This window comes from Panthera leo, chromosome D2, assembly GCF_018350215.1.
Source record: "Panthera leo isolate Ple1 chromosome D2, P.leo_Ple1_pat1.1, whole genome shotgun sequence".
Lineage (NCBI taxonomy): Eukaryota > Metazoa > Chordata > Mammalia > Carnivora > Felidae > Panthera > Panthera leo.
The window spans coordinates 20994579-21010199 of NC_056689.1; positions in this window are offsets into that span (position 1 = coordinate 20994579).

Sequence of the window (15621 nt, forward strand, 5' to 3'; positions counted from 1 at the left end):
ATCTGATGACTTATTTTTAATAGGAAATTTGTGGGATGAAGCAATCATTAAACATGGTAAGTTAATCAATAAAGTTCTGCCAGTGACTAATGGTGTGGCTGCAAGCAAATCAAACAGCCTCTCTGAACCAGTAAGGAAATTACAAACTCATGCACCTTTCCAACAGAAGCAGCTGATAAAGGGATTAAGGAGTATGGGTGCAAGATAATAGGGAGGCAAGTGAGGTTATGGGTATCAGTAAAACTTCTGCCCCATCTATCAGTTGTCACTTGTTTTCACCCTATGCTGGCCAAGCCAACATGTCTATTGATGAAATTCAGCTGAGGGTTGGGTTGCAGATCCATGAAGTGAGTGCAATTTCCAGGGTATATCACTGATGGCCAGAAGCTAATTCCTAACTTGGAGTAACTGAAGGCATTAACTCAACATTTTACAGCAACAGCTGACAGAGGTGCCAAGTTCTCTGGCTGAGCCAAGTCATCTGTGAAATGTAGACACAATACAATTTAAATAATAGAACAGTAGCTGCCTGGATTTGTGTTTCTGCATGACTCTTTGCTTAGTTCACACTGGAACCACTACACCGCCTGATTTCTTAGCAGGCAGTTTAGCCTGTGGGAGACATTCCATATCCAGCAACAAATCTCATTTCCTCTCGGCCTGAAGAAGACAGCAAATGCCAGATGGCCTTTCCAGGCTGATAATTATGCTCATGATCTCAAGATGGATGCAGCCTACTTCTGGACTTTTTCTTCTAAACCACACGGTGGGGCTAAAGCACAGGAAATGATTCTCAAGCTGGCCCGTAGTGCCAGCTGTGAGGAGGCAAAAAGAGAAGGCAAAGATCCTTTATCTCGGGTGGCTGCATAAGAAAGAAAAACACAGGCCTAGGAAGGCCCCTGCAAGGAAGGCCTCAGTGTACAGTGAATTCCTACTTACTTCTTGTAAATCCACAGATGCCCAAGGTTCAGGAGCTCGAAGCTGCTGGTAAAACAGGTCTGAAAATTCAAAAGAGCTTAAAGAGTGATTAAGTTACATTTTGGTTTGGTAATGAAGCCAGCACTAAACAATGGGCCAGGTAATTAATATAATTGAGCTCAGAGCTGAAAAAGCCACCAAGTCTGTGTTGTAAATTCCATAGCTATTGAGGATGATGTGTGTTTGCAGGTGAGCTAAGCAGTGAAGGAAACCCCAGGAAGATCCTGAGGGAATTGTAAACAGCTATTCACCTCCCCACAAAGCCAGGGAGCAGAGAGAGAGAGAGAAAACCATCCCCACAGTCTTTCTAGAACTGCATTGTCCACTTGTGGCTGTTAGGTACTTCCTGAAGAAAGATGGGCTGAAAGTTGAAAATACACAAGGGATTTCCAAAAAATGTAATCAGTCTCATTAATGGCTTTATAAAGTGATTATATGTTGAAAAGATAACATTTTGGATCTACTGAGTGACATAAAATATTAAAATCAGTTTCCCCTGTTTCTTTTTACTTTTTTATTTGGTTCCTAGAAATGTTTTAACTATATATGTGGGGGCGCCTGGGTGGCTCAGTCGGTTAAGCGTTTGACTCTTGAGTTAAGCTCAGGTCGTAATCTCATGGTTTGTTGGGCTGCGTGCTGACAGCACACAGAGGCTGCTTGGGATTCTAGGTCTCCCTCTATCTCTGCCCCTCCCCCATTCGCTTGCTCACTCCTGCTCTCCCTCTCAAAAATAAATAAATGAACATTTTGTAAAAAAAAGATAAACTGTATACGTGGCTCACATTATTTTTATATTGGATATTGCTGCTCTAGGAGCAAGGCACTGGCACAACCATATCACTTTTAAAATGCTGCAATCCTTCCATAGCAGTGGGATGATAACACTGTCTGAGTCCCCCGCCCTTCCTGTGTCCCCACTGCCCTGGCCACTCAGCCCCTGCTGAGGCTCTGTGGTGCCCAACATCCATCACTCCACTGCTCAAAATTCTTCCATGGAATGCAAAATGAAAACCTGGGAGTTTCTTATAACAAAAAAAATGCATTTCCACCTCACAACCCAGCTATTCTACTTCTAGGTATTTCTCCCAAGAGAAATAAAAACATGTACTCTCCAAAAGACTTGTACAAGAATACCCATAAGGGCTTTATCCATAATAACAAAAAACAACCTAAATATCACCAAACTGTGCTACATTCATACTACTGAGTACTACTCAGCATTAAAAAAAAGAACTATTAAAAACAAAAATGGATCAAAGTTACCAGATTTAGCAAACAAAAATACAAATATTGCATGGGGCACACTTTTGTTAAAAATTACTTGTTCTTCTGAAGTTCAAATTTAGCTGGGCATCCTATAATTTTTCTGGCCAAGTTAACATGACTTAATCCCAAAAACATAATGTTAAGCAAATGAAGTCAGATACAAAAGAGTGGATCCTAAATGATTCCTTATATGAAATTCATAAACAGGCAAAATTAATATTTGCTCATGGGGAGCACCTGGGTGGCTCGGTCGGTTAAGCATTTGACTGCAGCTCAGGTCATGATCTCAGGTTTGTGAGTCCAAACTCCACGTTGGGCTGTGTGCTGACAGGTCAGAGCCTGGAGCCTGCTTTGCATTCTGTGTCTCCCTCTCTCTCTGCCCCTCTCCTGCTCATGCTCTGTCTCTCTCTCTCTAAAAAAATAAATAAACATTAAAAAAATTTAAAAACGAATTCGCTGATAGAAATTAGAACAGTGGTTTTCTCTGGGTAGTGGAAATCGAGTGGAGTGAAGCCTCAGGGATATTTCTAGGGTACTAGAAATGTTGATTGGGCTAGTAATGACACAGATGCATACATTTAGCAGAACTCATCACTTTGTATACTTCATTTTACCTCAATGAAGAAAACAACTGTCTTCCCTGGATGTCCAATACCCAAACTCCTGATAATAGTATGCGAGGTCCTTCCTTCTCTTGCCATTATTTACCCATTATCTTTCCATTATCCTTAATGAGTTCTACAGGCCAAATGTGATGAAATTTTACTCATTATTTCACCCACCATTTTGACTCTGTCTCCTAGAAGCTGAAGACTTGCTAAGAGCTGTAGACCAATATTCTTCTCTGGTACATTATACTTTGCAATCTGCCTCCATGATACCACTGCCCCATTGCATTATTGTCATTGTCTACACCACACTAACCTGTAAACTCCTGGAGGGCAGGAACCTTTCCTCTTTGCATTTATGTGGCACAAGGTGAAGCATTTAGTACCAACCATAAGTGAAAGAATCTATCATCCCATCTAACCTCTCTCCTTAAGTCCCTACCTAGAAGCACAGTATTTTCATGTCAACATTTTTTTTCAAACACAATATTAAATGCATATGCACATATAAAAAATATTCAAATGGTCAAGAGAGAATGAAGGGCACAGTTTCCCTAACCAGAAGCAACCACAGGTTTTATTCTAAATCATTCCATAAATGTTCTATGCATAAGCAAATGTATATTATTTGTGCATATATGTATATATTCCTCCCATTTATATAAGTGGAAGATACTGTGTCACTTATTCCCCATTTGGTACTCCCATTCCCTATTTTTTGTCCTATTCTTTGCCCACCAAGAGGTGGTCCCTGTATACCTCATTACCTAGATTCCCTTGCTGACTGGTTTCCAGCTGGGTTTATCCAGTGAGAAACAATGGAAGGGGTTGGAGGGTGGGAGAGAAGTTTGGGTATCTCTTCTTCCTCTGCTTTGGCCCCATATCTCTGGTGGTAGCTGCACTCTTCAACACCTACAGCTCCTGTGTGCAGCCCCTACTCCAGGCTCCAGCACCTTCAGCCTCTTCAGGTCTAGAGATGTACCTTCGACTAGGTTTCCTGGAAACACACTGAGATGGAGAGATGAATGCAGATGGCTTATTGAGGAATGCTCTTTGGATACACACCTATAAGGAAAGGAGGAAAGCAGGAATGGCTAGGAGAAGCTAACATGAAATGCAGTTCAATGAGATCCCAGATGATGCTACAAAGAGCTCTGGAGCTGGGATGGCCCTCCAGAATTGTTCCAAATTGGAAGAGAGGCTGGGCTTTCATGTCCGTATGTCAGATAGTCATGGGCCATGGCCACTCCCAAGAGGGAATATAACCTGAATGAACCCATCCCATATAGAGGGTGAGGGCAGCCAAGTGAAGGACCATTTGTAAGCCAACAACCGCTGATATTTTCAGTCTCTGTGAATGGGTGCATCAGCCCTAAAAAGGAGACCTGGGTGGAGAACCTCAGTTTCCACTGTAGGATGGTAGTGATTTCCCACTGGTACTAGTGTCTAAATGCCTCTGACCACACTTCGGTACATGACCCATTCATTTGCCCATCTGGGACAAATTCTGTTCCTTGATGGGATCCTAACACATATACAATATATACATACCACACACACAGACACACACCCTTATCCCCACACTTAATGTGTTCTGAAACACATTCCATCTCAGTCGGTTATTGTCTTTATTGGCTGCAGGGTAACTCACTATATCAATATAATATAATGTAATTAAGTTCCCTTCTTAGACACTGAGGTAGTTTCCTGCTTTGCTCTTACAAACAATACAGCAATGAGCATTTGTGTACATTTTTGCACACATCTACAAGACGAGGATAAATTGTTAATAGGGAAATTGCTGGATCAAAGAGTACATACATTTTAATTTTGATGGATGTTGCCAAATTATTTATGAATATCTGTCATGGTGAGTATGTGAGAGTGCTATATCAGCACTTAGGCATTTTTTTTCCTTTTTTTTTAATATGAAATTTATTGTCAAATTGGTTTCCATGCAACATTCAGTGCTCATCCCAACAGGTGCCCTCTTCAATGGCCATCACCCACTTTCCCCTCCCTCCCACCCCCTATCAACCCTCAGATTGTTCTCAGTTTTTAAGATTCTCTTATGGTTTGGCTCCCTCCCTCTCTAACTTTTTTTTCCCCTTCCCCTCCCCCATGGTCTTCTGTTAAGTTTCTCAGGATCCACATAAGAGTGAAAACAAATGGTATCTGTCTTTCTCTGTATGACTTATTTCACTTAGCATAACACTCTCCAGTTCCATCCACATCGCTACAAAAGGCCATATTTCATTCTTTCTCATTGCCACGTAGTATTCCATTATGTATATAAACCACAATTTCTTTATACATTCATCATTTGATGGACATTTAGGCTCTTTCCATAATTTGGCTATTGTTGAAAGTTCTGCTATAAACATTGTAATACAAGTGCCCCTATGCATCAGCACTTAGGCATTTATGCCTGTTAACTGGATTCATGTTTAGTACTTTCAAAGCAGCCTGTTTGATTTAAGGTCTCCCTAGCACATGCAGTTCTCTTACCCTTCTCTTCCACCTCCCCCCACCCCATCCCATGTGCATGCGCGCGCGCACACACACACACACACACACATATACATACACACGCTTTTCTGGATACAAATTTATTGCTGGACTGGAGGAAGACCTCTCTTAGACTATGTGTGGCTTCACCACCTTATTTTCCTTCTGGTCTTTTTGCCTTTCCTTCACGTAGATTGTCTTATGATACTTGGCCCTCAGGGCTACAGTGGCAGTTGTGATTAGTGGGGGATTTTCTATCTGTTCACTCTCCCTCCTGAGTTCAGGATGTCCTAAGTAATTCCATGAAGTGTCTAGAACTAGAAAACTAGAAGTTAAACCTGTTGTATGTGAATGTTCTTTACTGTGTAATCAGTACTCAGGCCAGTGCCCCCCATTCTGCAGATGTTCAGACACTCATGTGTTTGCTGCTTGAGGATACTAGCAATTTCACCTTGACACCTTTTTAAAGCAATTACAACATCTCAAAGGAGGACCAATCAACTTTCAGACAAAACTCAGCTTCCTCAATTCTGCCACCTCGGTTCCAAATTTCCCCTTTAATGCCCTCCCATCCAAGCATAACATATAGATATATTTCATTTGTTTTGACTAAGAACATTAGTATGTGGACCACACTTTCTAAAATTAGTTCTGGAACATTCTTGGAAATGGAAGAGAAGTTATATAATTTCAAGAACATAAAATGAAGGCACACCTGTCATTTCATCTAATGCTTTAATCTCCTGGTTTTAAAAGGAGCTGCATTTGATTTTAATAGAAGTGGAGGCCATCCAGCACAATCTTCTAGGCTTGTCACCTCCCATCAAACTGAGTCACAACCTGTGAAAAACAGACAGTCCAAAAGGGCCCAAGAGAGGAGAGCAGAAGTCAGGCCAGAGTCAACTTCCAGAAACTGAGGTGGGGCTGGGCGCTTCTGGCTGTAGAAGTACCATGATGAGGGCTACATGCCATCCTTCTTTCCCTTCCTGTTACCAGGAAGACATGACCCAGGGCAGCAGACCAGCTGCTGCTCACTGGAGCCAAGTGCGGTAGGGCTGAGTTAGCAGCAGAATCTAACTGAATAGGAGATAGGTGGTCAGAAGTTTTATATGTCCATCCCAGCGCTATCCCCTGAAGCAGTCCCTCAGCCAATGGAATCCTCAGTTTCCTCCTCTGTAAAATGGTGATAGCATCATTGGCCTACAGCATATGGTTGTTATGAGGATCAGATGAGATAGTGGATAAAAATCACTTTGTAAGCCAAGCAGTGCTGTAGAATCAAAAGGGGGTTATTCTGTTCCACACTCACCTACAGCACCTGCCACCCCACAGGCCCAATGGGAATGGCTTGTCCCAATTTGCTCAATGCAGTAGAAATAACTTTTATAGGAAATAAAGCCAGGGATCATCTGTTAGACAAACATTTCAAGTTGTTTTTCCAGGACTGTGGATGAGTTTGTAGTGATCTGTCCACACTCTCTCAGGCCATCCTCAGGGGTGATTATCCTAGATAATCAAAGTCAGTATTTCATTTTTGGCCAGGAGACAAAGCAAAACTAATTGTCCCTGTATTTAAACTTCCCATAGTAACATAAATAATGATTTGGGGCTAATTAGCACCGTCCCAAGTCAGTCAACACAGTTAACAATATTTTCATCACACATAAGAATAAAACTCCTCAGGAGTGATTTGCATTCCTGATCCCCCTCATGTTTCCCCATTCCCTGTTGAACCACTTGAGCAAGACACTCATGTACTGACTGCTCCTCCAGACCACTTATCAAGATCACCAGATGGTGTCCACACTGGGGAAGACGATAACATTTGTGGCCCTCCCCTTACTTGTTACCTCCCCTTACCTGTTACCATCAGTTAGCACAGGTGACTGTCCTTCTTTCCTGAATCACTTTCTCCACTGGGCTTCAGAGATGCCATTCTTTTTCGTCCTATTTATTCACTTGCTTGTTCCTTTTTGGCCTTTTTTCTTGGTTCCATCTTATCTTCCAAATTCCTAAATGATGGAATGCCCAGACCCAGTCTCTGCTCCTCTTCTTTTCTCTCTCTCTACAATGACTTCCTAGTGATCTCACCAGACTTGAGGTTTTACTTTCTATAGGACTGATAATTCCTAAATGCATGGACAGTGACCTTGAACTCCATTCCTGTGTATCAACCATCTGCCCAATATGTCCACTTGGATGTGGAATAGATATCTCAAACAACATTCCGTAGCAGAACTTTGATCTTACAACCTGCAAAATTTCGCTGATTTCAGCAAATGGCAAATCCATCCTTTCAGTTGCTGAAATCAAAAACCTTGGAATCATCCCTGCCTCTCTCTTTAATTCCCCATGTCAAACCTGTCAACAGATCTTCCTGCTCTACCTTCAAAGTATATCCAGAGTATGGTTACTTGTCACCACCCTTGATCAGTTCCAGGTCACCCTCATTTCCCAACTAAATTACTACAATAGCTTCCTGCCTTGTCTCTCTGCTGTTCCTCTAGTCTTCCTATAGTCCATGCTCAACACAAAACCCAGAATAATCCTCTTAAAACATTAATCAGATATCCCTTCCTTGCTACACTCCTTCTTTCCTTCACTCCTTCCTTTCTTTCCTCCTTCTTCCCTTTGTTCCTTCCTTCCTTCCTCCCTCCCTCCCTCATCCTCTCTCCTTCTCTCTGCCTCATCACTAGGTGCTGTCAACCTCATTTAGAGAAGAGCCAACATCCTTGCAATGGCATATAAAGTCTCATATGAAAGCCTATAAGCACCTTCACTCTCTGCTTTCTGGTCTCATGTTCTCACACACTCTACTCCATCCACCAGTGCCAAGCACACTCCTGCCTAAAGGTCTTGGCACTTTGTTCCCTGCCTGGACTGATTTCTCTTAGCCACATAGCTCCCTCTCTTGTTCTCACTATGACTCTATTCACAAGTCACCTAATCAGGGAATACTTTCCAACAATCATATTTTAAAGTTTATTTATTTTTGAGAGAGAGTGAGCAAGCACAAGTGGGGGAGTGGCAGAGAGAGAGGAGACAGAGAATCCCAAGCAGGTTTGCATTGTCAGTGCAGAGCCTATGTGGGGCTCAAACTCACAAACTTGCAAGATCATGACCTGAGCCAAGATCAAGAGCTAGATGCTTGACCGACTGAGCCACCCAGGCAACCCAAACAATCATTTTAAAAACTCCTCATACCCTGGCACTTGCATCCCTCTTAACTGCCTTTCATCCATTGTATGCATGCATATATGTACATGTGCACACACACACACACACACACACACATATGCAGGTAGACATACACATGTGTGCGCATGTGTACCACATGTACCTACACATGTGTACACATATGTACCTACACGTATGTACACATATACATATACACACATATTTACACACAAGATATTTGCTTTTGTCTCTCATCCTTACTTAAAATCTATGCTTCTAAAGGATACTATGTGCCTGGAAGATAGTTGGCATTTGGTTATTTTTATAACAAATAAGACACAAGTATATTTAAGCATTCAATTTTCAACACACAAAAAAAACTGCTAGCATTTCTCACGACTTCTCAGCATTAGATTCATGATTTTTAAGTTGTATTCCATAGTGTTGTCTAGGCTTCAGATGGAAAGAGAAATCACATCTCAGGCTCTCACATGTGGACTTGGTAGGTGTGAGCAATCCAATTTCAAAGTGCCACCTCGCAGGAGTTTACATGAGATCATGAACTTTAAAGACTTGATCAAAAATTCCCATGAGATCAGCAGATTTTTTTCCTCAGTGTTTTCTTTTAGGAACTCTCATAAGAGAGCTGATTAAAAAGATATATTATTTAATAAATAGGACAGTTATTTAGCTGTCCTAGCTGTCCTAATAGCTAGTTATTTAGGAAAAAATAATAAGCTTGATCCCTAGCTCACTGCTTACATCAACATAAATTTTAGGTAGATCAAAGATTTATGTGTAAAAAAAAGAAAAGAAACTGCAAAATTACACACTAGTGATTTCTTCTTTCTCTCTTGCTCACAAAATCCAGAGGATGCTCAGATATGTTGTGATCATTTGCTTCAGGCCCTTCCCAAGTCCCAGGGTTAAATCTTCATTAGTCACTCCTACAGATTTGAGCTCCAAGGCCAGTCATTGCATTGGAAATGAGCGTAAGAGACTGTTCAGACTTGAGACTCACCCTGGGACTTCTGAGAAGTATTTTCCGTATTCTCAAAACCTGAAGTGTGAGGAGGGACCTCCAATGCCTACATCTGTAGTTGTTTGAATGTGATACCTGAAACAGGGGCGACCCTCTGAAGCCAGCCTGAAAGGTCAACTGTTATGATTGGGAAACAAAATGGTAAAAAGATTCTGTGTTTTTGATGACATTCTCGAGCCACAAAATTAATGAATGCTGGGATTTTCATACCTCCAGATTTTTTGCTATGCAAAATAATAAATATTCTTAATATACTCACAACTTTTAGTTTGATATTCTATAGCTTATAGCCAAAAACATCCTGATGCATTTTTCTATCCTCTTGGAGTTGTGAAAGCCTTCCTAAGCATGACACAAAACTCACAAATCAAAGTATTCATTAAGTTCACTCCATAACATAAAACTTTATATTATAATTATAAGAAGTTAATACATGTTTAAAAGCATGCACATAGCTAATATCTAAAATGTACAAATTTGTATTTAAAATAAGTTTGGGGCACCTGGGTGGTTTAGTTGGTAAGGTGTCCAATTTCAGTTAAGGTCATGATCGCAGTTTATGAGTTTGAGCCCTGTATCGGGTTCTGTGCTGACAGCTCGGAGCCTGGGGCCTTCTTCAAATTCTGTGTCTCCCTCTCTCTCTCTGCCCCTCCCCTGCTCATGCTTTGTCTTTCTGTCTCTTTCAAAAATAAATAAACATCTAAAAAATTTTAAAAATCAATTTGAAAACATTCAATAAAAAAATCTGTCAAATACAAACATAAAAAACTTTCAACAGGACAAAAGATATCATAAAGTACAAAGGCAAATGACAAACTGGGAAAAATCACTTTAAACTTATAGTACAAAGGGCAAAAATCCCTAATATATAAAGAGTTTCTAAAAAATAGAGAATAAAAACACCAATACCCTATAAAAAAACAGTTTACAAAAAAGAAATTTAAATATCCCTTAAATACATGAAAAGATGTTTAACCTCACTCATAATAGGAAGGATGCAAATTAGAATGGCAGAAATAAACCCAACTGAGTAGCAAGTTGGTGACTTCACACAGAGAGGAACTATTTCTTTCTTTTTTTTTTTAACATTTATTTATTTTTGAGAGAGAGCGCACAAGCTGGAGAGGGGCAGAGAGAGAAAGGGAGACACAGAATCTTAAGCAAGCTCCAGGCTCTGAACTGTCAGCACAGAGCCCCTCATGGGGCTCGAACTCACAAACCGTGAGATCATGACCTGAGCCAAAGTTGGACACTTAACCAACTGAGCCACCCAGGCACCCTGAGGAACTATTTCAAAGGACTAAAATATAATAATCTGAGCACACATCTTGAATAGGTTACTTTAGGATGAAATGAACTGAAAAGCAATTTTAAAGTGTTTCAGTAATCATGTTACTAGTAATAATAGTAACATCATTATTTTGAAAATGTTATACACATGATAGGATAGAGCAAATACTATCATTAGAAAATCAGGGTTGTCAACATCAAAGAAAAGAGTTTAAGTATAAAATCAATGAAGTTAGGTAAAAAAAAAAAAAGTGATCCTCAATTTAAATTAGAATTATCAGTATTAACACATGATCCATTTCTGTTGAAAAAACAAAAAAATATCTATTTTGTAGAAACAATCCCCAACCCACTAGCGATGAGAATCCCAAGTGCCCAGATTGTGGTCTAAAAACCATCCCCTTGCTGTCCTTGGAGGAATGGCTAATTCCAGATCTGGGGTAGAAAATGTATGAGTGTGGGGCGCCTGGGTGGCTCAGTCGGTTGGGCGTCCGACTTCAGCTCAGGTCACGATCTCGCGGTCCATGAGTTTGAGCCCTGCGTCGGGCTCTGGGCTGACAGCTCAGAGCCTGGAGCCTGCTTCCGATTCTGTGTCTCCCTCTCTCTCTGTCCCTCCCATGTTCATGCTCTGTCTCTCTCTGTCTCAAAAATAAATAAACGTTAAAAAAAATTTTTTTAAAAAAGAAAATGTATGAGTGAGCCTAAAACATTTTGTCATATCAGAGGGTAAAGAAACTGGCAAAGACTACTGAGCTTGTGTTGTTAGTGCTTGTCAACTTGATGGGAAAATCTAGGCATCAAAAAACCTCTGTAATTGCTGAAACCTCCCCCTGACACCCCAAAATTTAAAATCCATAAGTTCATAATGATATATTCTCCCAAAGCAGGGAGGGGACTCATTGGTGACATTTGGGGGATGCCAGAAAAAAAACAACTTATTTTTCTGAAACTAATAAAGAGAAAGAATTAAATCAGTAAAATAAGTATCTTGCTCTTCTTGTATCCACTATTCCTTGGGGAAAGTGATAGTTGACAAGAGGAACCTTGTCTTTATAGAAGTAGGTCAGTTAATGAGTGAATGAATGATGGAATTAGAATATCACCATTTGAAACCTCTAAGTACTAATGGACATAGGTAATGCTAATAACTAGCTACAAAAGTCATTAAATGAAGAAAACATGGGGAAATTTATAATGGATAATCACCCTGCTCAATCTTAACACCAAAAAAAAGAAAGAAAGAAAGACAACCAGACATCTAGTGTGTCTTGATGGAATTACACATCCACCAATTACTTTTTCTTTCCAAAACAATAAAACCTAAATGTGATCAAGCTCTAGATATAACTACTACTTTCCAGGTAATACAGGGTAAATATATTAAATGATACCAGGTGGTTGTAATAAACCAGAATAACTCTGCAGGACAAATAATCTGATTTTTTTCAACAAATAAATCAAAAGAAAATCTTTAAAAGAGACTCAAGATTTATATCAACTAAGCATAATGTGTGTAAAAATGTTTAAATGTGTTTTTGGATAGCAATATCTACAATTGCACTGCCCAATAAATATATAATATGATATATAATCTTAAATTTTCTTATAGCCACATTAAAAAAGTAAAAGAAACAGAGAAAGTTAATTTCATTAATATATTTAACCTAATATATCCCTATTATCATCTAATCATAAAATAATCATTAAATATATAATCAATATTTAAAATTATTCAGTTATTTTACTTTCTTTGTACTAAGGCTGAAATCCAGTATACTGTGTATTTTATACTTAAAACACATCTCAATTCAGACAAATCACAGTTCAAGTACTCAGTAGCCCCACACGTTTCTAGTGCCTACCCCATTGGTAGAAAAAAAAGAAGGTTCTTGCTAATAATAAAGTTCTGGTTACATATGAAATGAATGTTCTAAAGGGACAGGAGTGGTGTCATGAATTTCTGGGTTTAAATAGTGATGCAGAAGAGCTCTGTTCTGGACCCTGGCCCACAGTGTTTTCTTCTGTGAGGTCATGGGGTTGGATCGGATAATTTCCATATGCACAGTCACTTCCCCATCTCCATAAATAGACAGGATCTGGGCCTGGGCCTGAGACACTGGCTGGGTCACCTTGAGCATATTGCTTAGTGTGTTTGATTCCTTGGTTTCCTCATCTGTCTCATGGTGATGGTGACTCCCTCAGCAAAAACCTGCCCATGTAGACTGCCTTCTGAGCAATGTCATTTGCAGCAAGCCTCTGAGCAGACGTTTGCCAGTGGCTCTGACCAGTAGCATGTAGCTGTAGCCTGATTAAATTTAGTAACATATTGGGGAGAGAACAGGGTCACTGTGGTCAGCCACAGTGCATTTGTATGAGGATTGCCATGGGGGCAAATATTGTCTGTGCCCAACTATGCACTGTCTAGAGGCAGTTCCTTAGAGTGGCAAAGTTTGAATGAAGCTGTCTTCTCATGATGCTGTTAAAAACTCATACCACTGAGTGAGCCACCACAGCCTCATCCCAGGAACCTCAAACACCTTCCAATTAGTGGTATTTGGCTTCCTGTGACCTTACCTACAAGGAAAGGGATATGACCAGGTGAACTGGAAAGTCAGGTACTCCTGGCTATTGTATTGTATAAATTATTGTATAAATCAAAATAATTGGCATTTTGGCTTCTATATTCATTCTTTTGGGAATTTTAGCATGAGTCAGAGGTAACAACTCAATTGTGACAACGCTGAAGGGCCATCCCAGCTCCAGAGCTTCCCATAGGAGCTGAGGCTTCTGTTGCAACTAGCTTCAGGCCCCAACAAGCTCCAGGAGGACAGGAACCTTGTCTATCTTATACACAGTTACATATTTGGTGCCTGAGAGAGTGCCCAACACATACTAGGTGCTTGGTTAATGTATGATGGATGAATAAGAAATGAAGTACCTGGACTTCCCACAGGAGAGCCATACCTGAAATGTCCCAAGATAAAATACAGCTTTGTGCCATTTTTGATAGTCAAGCAGCCAGCCTCACCTGATGACATCCAATCTTTGACAGAGTCTGGAAGTTAAATAGGACAATATATAGCTGCGAAGTACCTGAAAGAATACCAGGTATATACAAGCCCTCAAGAATCATGTCTCTGAGGCCCCCATGTGCAGGGCATTATCCCACTGTATTGAAATTACAGGTGTTTTCAGTCAAGTTTCCTGATTAAAAAAAAAAACAAAAAACAAACTATGCAATGGAGTTTGCATGCAGCAAGTTTACTGGGGAGTATTTTCCAGAAAAACACCTGTAAGGAAGTAGGGGAAGTAGCATGGGACAGAGGGAAAAATTGAGATCCTACAGGAAGTTCTAGAGCTGGGATGGCACTCTGGAGTTGTCCCCATTGAGTCAAAGAAGCCATTCATCAGCCAATGAGGCCAGAGTCACTGAAGTCTAGCTTTCCTAGAGGGGGTAGAATAATACCTTCACCTGAAGGCAGTTCCCAGAGCAGGACTCAGCTGTGAGCCCTCAGCAGCCAATCCCAGCCCATGGAGGACAGAGTACCCAGGTCCTGAAGGGCATCTGGGTGGCACGCTACAGTATCTACTATAACAGCAAGCATACATGTATACCTTTTCCTCCCCTAGGACAATCTCATAGAGAGAACTGACCTTAAAGCACAAATACTAGAGTACCATGGGATCTATTTTTTGCTTTAAGAAATCATTGTGGGAACACCTGAGTAGCTCACTTTGTTGATCATCTGACTCTTGATTTCAGCTAAGGTCATGATCCCAGGGTTATGGGATCAAGCCCCACACTGGGCTCTGTGTTGAGTATGGAGCCTGCTTGAGATTCTCTCTCTCTCTCTCTCTCTCTCTCTCTCTCTCTCCCTCTGCTCATACCCTCTCTGTAAAATAAAAAAAGAAATTGAAAAAAAAGAAATCATTGTGAACAAAAGGACCACATTTGTCTTTCATATCACCATTACCTCAATACCTGTGTATCTGCCACATGGTGTGTGCTAAATGAAAATTTGTTGAATGAATACATAAATTAACAAGCAAATATTTAAAAGTGAGTTCTGCATTTATACTTACTTCAATATCAGTTGGTCCTACTGAACTGTGAGCTTCTCAGGGTAAGAGACTTTCTTATTTATTCTTGTATTTCTGGAATTTAGGACAGCTCCTAGGAGTGATACACTGTTGCCTACCACACCACCACTATGCACACAAATTATTTGCAGAATAGTTTGACAACATGCCCACAACATATACCAGTGAGATTAGAATCCAATCTACCATATATGTTGTGTATCTACTATTTTACCATATGGGATTCACTTTATGGGAGCAGAGGTTAAAAATAATTTCCATTTTTTTTAGAAACACTGGACATTTTGCATCTATTATTTCTAAACCTTCCAGCAATATAGTTCACCAATAACAAAATTGAAGCTCAGAGAATTTAACAAATAAAACTAAGTTTACTCACCTAGTAAGACAGTAGCTAGAGAATCTAGGAAGCCAAGCCTGCTTTGTTGGACTCCAGATCCCATGCTTTCTCCTCTGTGCTGGGCTATTTTCTTGTTAACATCCATCCCTGATGTTCAGCTTATCAGGCCCCAGATAGTTACAACAACCCTTGGTTCTCCACAGATTTCCTGGGGGTATGCTCCTTCTCCCAGAACTGTTCTAGCTGACTAAGCACTGAACTGCTGTCTCCTCCATCACTGAGTCCCAACCCTTCCTGAAGATTTCTCAAGG